At 40.7% G+C, this 6,708-nt stretch overlaps 1 pseudogene; it reads right to left on the reverse strand.

Moving 5' to 3' along the window:
- Window positions 1-1,918: 1,918 nt before the first annotated feature.
- LOC125100565 (single-stranded DNA-binding protein, mitochondrial-like) lies at window positions 1,919-2,497 on the reverse strand (annotated as a pseudogene).
- Between the last annotated feature and the right edge of the window lie 4,211 nt (window positions 2,498-6,708).

Genomic DNA, 6,708 nt, shown 5'->3' on the forward strand with positions numbered 1-6,708 from the left:
AACACAAGGAAGAAAGTTAAATGCGTATTACTAAGTGAAAGAAGTCAATCTGAAAAGGCTACAAACTTATGATTTAAACTCTATGACATTTCGGAAAAGGCAACAAGAGAAGGTAAAAAAGATCAGTGGTTACCAGCTGGCTGAGGGGAGGGATGAATAAATGAAGCACAAAGGATTTTTAAGGCACTGAAAATACTCTGATACCATAATAATGGATATGTGTCTATATCCATTCGTCCAAAACCACAGAATATACCAACATCAAGAATGAACCGTACTGTAAATTATGGACTTTGGTGGTTATGGTATGTCAGCATAGGTCCAGAAATTCTTACAAATGTATCATTATGGTGGAGGATGTTGATAATGAGGGAAATCATGCCATTGCATGGGCAAGAGGGCATAAGGAAAATCTCTGGAACCTTCCTCTCAGTTTTGTTGTTAACCTAAAACCACACTAGAAATAAAATTTTCAAAATCTTTTCTAACTATAAAAATTGGAACACTAATAGAAGTGTTTCCAAAGGTAGATATAATATCACTGGGGAGTTAAATTACTTTTTCAGGTATTAGGTAAGTACAGTGTTTTTTTTCTGGAGAGCTTACACAGATTCTTTAAAAGGAAATTAAGTAATTCAAGAGTTTAATGAATCTACCAAGCGGACAAATGCACTGAAGAAAATCCTCTTTAACAATTCATGACAACTCCTTTATTACTGTTAGAAATTCCACTTAAAGGCTCCATCACTGCCATCCAGCAGTGATCTGAACTTTGCCAGGATCAGTAACATCAGAAAGAAAATGGTCTAGCCAAGGCAGACCTGTAATTAACCATGGAACTAATCATTCTAAATTGAATGCCTGTGTAGAACTACACAATCTAGAAGCTGGTAGACAAAGTAAACATTACCAGACAATGACCTGATCTTACAGTTCCCTGGTTCCAGTGTTATGAAATTAAATACACAGATTAATTCTGTGGAAAGGGGCATACCCAAAACAGAGTGACAGAGTGACACTAAGTACCGACATTTTGACTGCAGATGGCTCTCATTAAGAAAACCTTAAACAGGGGTGCCTGGGTGGCTCAGTGGGTTAAGCCTCTGCCTTCAGCTCAGGTCATCATCTCAGGGTCCTGGGATCAAGCCCCGCATCAGGATCTCGCTCAGAGGGGAGCCTGCTCCCCCCTCTCTCTGCCTGCATCTCTGTCTGCTTGTGATCTCTCTCTATGTCAAATAAATAAAATCTTTTAAAAAAAGAAAAAGAAAGGAAAGAAAACCTTAAACACACACACATACACACACCCCCCACATACATTCCTTTCTTCACTTCAGAGGTCTTCAGGGAGCCTTGAGGGCGGGGAGCTGTTTTTAAAAAAAGAAAATCTGAGACAAAACTGAAACAAAACTGAAGCACAGTGAAGAAATTCACCAAGGTAAAGTCTTCACTGTTAACTCTAGCTTACTTTTCAAACATTGTAATAATGGTAGTATTCGTTGATGGTTTATACATCTAAGACATTGTTCTAGGTACTTTACAACTCATTATTGGGTTTGCCTCCTAAAAAACATCATAACATAGATGAAATTATAATTGAACTGTACACCCTGAATGGCACTGAGGTTTAGAAAGTTTAGGTAACTTGCCCATGTTCACGGGGTGTAGTGCTGGAGTCAGCAGTTGAATCACAGAACTCATACTCTTAACCACTGCCAGGACCACAAAAATCAGCTCTGATATACCAAGTAGCAAAAGTAGTTTTCCTCTAATACTCTTAGCCAGGACATCTGACCCTCACTCTGGGATCATCAACCCTTTCTCTTTCCTTGCGTTCTTTCTTACTCTCACCATTTTCTCCAAGACCATCCTTTTCTCCCTCTTTCTCCCCCTCTCTCTCTTTTTTTTTCCTCATTTTATATAAAAGAGTATTTTAATTCTTGTCCTTAGGAACTATAAAGACTCTACATGATTTGGAAATGAGACTGTACCAAACAATAGCCAAAGGAGAGTCGTCCACTCCATGTCTTCTCTTTGGTCTGGTCACTCAGAAATATAATGTTATCATCTAAGACTGTTGTTGATTGCCACCTCACATTATTTTTATCTGTGTGTTGTTCACCATAGTCTACTTCCCCTTCTACATAACTTTTGCACACACTGGTATACCCCATCTCTGAGGTCTGGGTGGAATACAGATATCCTGTGCCATGTTGTCTTTTGACTTACATCACTCATCTGGTACGCTTCACTCTCCCCAGACCACCACATTTCATTTGTTGCTAGAGAAAATATCGTGACTGGGTTTTTCCCTTCTACCTGTCTCATGATGGGGTCCTGACCCACTTGCCCGAGCAGCTGCACATGGTTCAGAGATCTTTGAAGAACCAAGCTGCTAGCTATTCCAGACTCATGCCTTACAAACTTGATGAAATACCTGTAATACAGGTCTTCGAAACATGGCTTCTATTTGCTTTTCCTACAGTCTAGTCTTTGGTCTTCCCCTAGCGACGAACTCCTGGCTCCCTCCCTCCCTCACGGGATGCTCTAGCTGGTTCAGCTTCTAGCTAGGCCCCTCTGTCTCTTTTTCATCCTGATTATTTTCTAACAGTTTTCTTCCCTGTCTTTAATAGGGGATTACAGAGAACCAAGGTGCATTTTATCACATAAATTAAATGACTTTGTAGTGCATATTATTTATCCACTCCCCAGAATCAATCAGGTTATTAATTAGATTTCTTTTTGCTTCTTAACATTGCAGGAGATGCTTAGTTAGTGACCTTTGTTAGGGAAATATTTCAAGGCTTTATTCTACATAAATCGTAGTCACACATTAGACTGAGCTGAGACTGCAGGTAATTAGCACTAAGAATCATAGAGCCCACTCACAGATATGCTGCTTTAACAGAACAAATTAAAAACTGGTGCAGGGGTGCCTGGGTGACTCAGTCAGTTAAACATTAAACTGTGGTCGTGATCTCAAGGTTGTGAGATTGAGCCCCGCAATAGGCTCCATGCTGGACATGGAGCCTGCTTAAGATTCTCTCTCTTCCTCTCCCTCTGCCCTTTCCCCTTCTCTCTCTAAAATAAATAAATCTTGGGATGCCTGGGTGGCTCAGTCAGTTAAGTCACTGCCTTTGGCTCAGGTCATGAATCCGGAGTCCTGTGATCGAGTCCCACATCAGGCTTCTTGCTCAGTGGGGAGCCCGCTTCTCTCTCTGCCTCTGCCTGCCACTTTGCCTGCTTGTTCTCTCTCTGTCTCTGACAAATAAATAAAATTTAAAAAAAAAAGAAAAGAAATAAATACAATAAATAAATCTTTAAATAAATAAAAATAAGAACTGGTCTTCACTGAAAAAATAAAATTAAGGTGTTTAAAAAATAAAATTGTGGGGGGCGCCTGGGTGGTTCAGTGGGTTAAAGCCTATGCCTTTGGGAGGAGTCAAGATGGTGGAGAAGTAGCAGGCTGAGACTACTTCAGGTAGCAGGAAATCAGCTAGATAGCTTATCTAAAGATTGCAAACACCTACAAATCTAATGGGAGATTGAAGAGAAGAACAGCAATTCTAGAAACAGAAAATCAACCACTATCTGAAAGGTAGGACTGGCGGAGAAGTGAATCCAAAGCTATGGGAAGACAGACCGCGGGGGGAGGGGCCGGCTCCCGGCGAGCGGCGGAGCAACGGAGCACAAAATCGGGACTTTTAAAAGTCTGTTCCACTGAGGGACATCGCTCCAGAGGCTTAACTGGGGTGAACCCCAGGCGGGGTCAGCGCGGCCTCAGGTCCCACAGGGTCACAGAAGGATCGGGGGTATCTGAGTGTCACAGACTTACAGGTATTAGAACAGGGAAGCCAGCTACAGAGACAGAGCCGAGGAGTGAGCTCTCAGCTCGGGGTTACTTTGAACTGGTCGCAGGCTCGGTCAGCTCGGAGCGTGGCCGGAGGCAGGGTGACGGGAGTTAATTGGGCGCTATTCTCTGAGGGCGCACTGAGGAGTGGGGCCCCGGGCTCTCGGCTCCTCCGGGCTGGAGACCGGGAGGCCGCCATCTTCATTCCCATCTTCCAGAACTCTACAGAAAGTGTTCAGGGAACAAAAGCTCCCGAAAGCAAACACAACAAACCCGAGCGGATTACTCAGCCCGGCCCCGGGTAAGGGCGGTGCAACTCCACCTGGGGCAAAGACGCTTGAGAATCACTCCAACAGGCCCCTCCCCCAGAAGATCAACAAGAAACCCAGCCAGGACCAAGTTCACATACCAAGGAGTGCAGTTTCAATACCAAGGAGAGCGGCAGAATTCCAGAGGAGAAGAAAGCAAAGCACGGAACTCATGGCTTTCTCACCATGACTCTTTAGCCTTGCAGTTAATTTAATTTTTTTTTCTTTTTCAATTTTTTTTTCTCTTCTTCTGCTAAATTTTTTTAACTTTTACCATTTTCTTTTTTTAACGTTTTTTAAATAGTTTATCTAATATATATATATATATATATATATATATATATATATATATTCCTTTTTATATTTTTTTCTTTATCGGCTTTCTTTTTTTAATAGTTTCTTTTTTTTTTTCTCTCTGAACCCCTTTTTATCCCCTTTCTCCCCCCTCACGATTTGGGATCTCTTCTGATTTGGCTAAAGCATATTTTCCTGGGGTTGTTGCCACCCTTTTAGTATTTTACTTGCTCCTTCATATACTCTTATCTGGACAGAATGACAAGGCAGAAAAATTCACAACAAAAAAAGAACAAGAAGCAGTACCAAAGGCTAGGGACCTAATCAATACAGACATTGGTAATATGTCAGATATAGAGTTAAGAATGACAATTCTCAAGGTTCTAGCTGGGCTTGAAAAAGGCATGGAAGATATTAAAGCAACCCTCTCGGGAGATATAAAAGCCCTTTCTGGAGAAATAAAAGAACTAAAATCGAACCAAGTTGAAATCAAAAAAGCTATTAATGAGGTGCAATCAAAAATGGAGGCTCTCACTGCTAGGATAAATGAGGCAGAAGAAAGAATTAGCGATATAGAAGACCAAATGACAGAGAATAAAGAAGCCAAGCAAAAGAGGGACAAACAGCTACTGGACCACGAGGGGAGAATTCGAGAGATAAGTGACACCATAGAACAAAACAACATTAGAATAATTGGGATTCCAGAAGAAGAGGAAACAGAGAGGGGAGCAGAAGGTATGTTGGAGAGAAATATTGGAGAGAATTTCCCCAATATGGCAAAGGGAACAAGCATCAAAATCCAAGAGGTTCAGAGAACCCCCCTCAAAATCAATAAGAATAGGTCGACACCCCATCACCTAATAATAAAATTTACAAGTCTTAGTGACAAAGAAAAGATCCTGAAAGCAGCCCGGGAAAAGAAGTCTGTAACGTACAATGGTAAAAATATTAGATTGGCAGCAGACTTATCCACAGAGACCTGGCAGGCCAGAAAAAGCTGGCATGATATATTCAGAGCACTAAATGAGAAAAACATGCAGCCAAGAATACTATATCCAGCTAGGCTATCATTGAAAATAGAAGGAGAGATTAAAAGCTTCCAGGACAAACAAAAACTGAAAGAATTTGCAAACACCAAACCAGCTCTACAGGAAATATTGCAAGGGGTCCTCTAAGCAAAGAGAGACCCTAAAAGAAGTAGATCAGAAAGAAACAGAAACAATATACAATAACAGACACCTTACAGGCAATACAATGGCACTAAATTCATATCTCTCAATACTTACTCGGAATGTTAATGGGCTAAATGCCCCAATAAAAAGACACAGGGTGTCAGAATGGATCAAAAAACAAAACATCTATATGTTGCCTACAAGAAACTCATCTTAAACCCGAAGACACCTCCAGGTTTAAAGTGAGGGGGTGGAAAAGAATTTACCATGCTAATGGACATCAGAAGAAAGCAGGAGTGGCAATCCTTATATCAGATCAATTAGATTTTAAGCCAAAGACTATAATAAGAGATGAGGAAGGACACTATATCATACTCAAAGGAACTGTCCAACAAGAAGAGCTAACAATTTTAAATATCTATGCCCCTAACGTGGGAGCAGACAACTATATAAACCAATTAATAACAAAATCAAAGAAACACATCGACAAGAATACAATAATAGTAGGAGACTTTAACACTCCCCTCACTGAAATGGACAGATCATCCAAGCAAAAGATCAACAAGGCAATCAAGGCCTTAAATGACACACTGGACCAGATGGACATTACAGATATATTCAGAACATTTCATCCCAAAGCAACAGAATACACATTCTTCTCTAGTGCACATGGAACATTCTCCAGAATAGATCACATCCTTGGTCCTAAATCAAGTCTCAACCGGTATCAAAAATTGGAATCATTCCCTGCATATTTTCAGACCACAATGCTCTGAAGCTAGAACTCAATCAGAAGAGGAAATTTGGAAAGAACCCAAATACATGGAGACTAAACAGCATCCTTCTAAAGAATGAATGGGTCAACCAGGAAATTAAAGAAGAATTGAAAAAATTTATGGAAACAAATGATGATGAAAACACAACGGTTCAAAATCTGTGGGACACAACAAAGGCAATTGAGATGAAAATATATAGCAGTACAAGCCTTTGTCAAGAAACAAGAAAGGTCTCAGGTACACAATGTAACCCTACACCTAAAGGAGCTGGAGAAAGAACAAGAAAGAAACCCTAAACCCAGCAGGAGAAG

Source organism: Lutra lutra, chromosome 5 (genome assembly GCF_902655055.1).
Source record: "Lutra lutra chromosome 5, mLutLut1.2, whole genome shotgun sequence".
Taxonomy (NCBI): domain Eukaryota; kingdom Metazoa; phylum Chordata; class Mammalia; order Carnivora; family Mustelidae; genus Lutra; species Lutra lutra.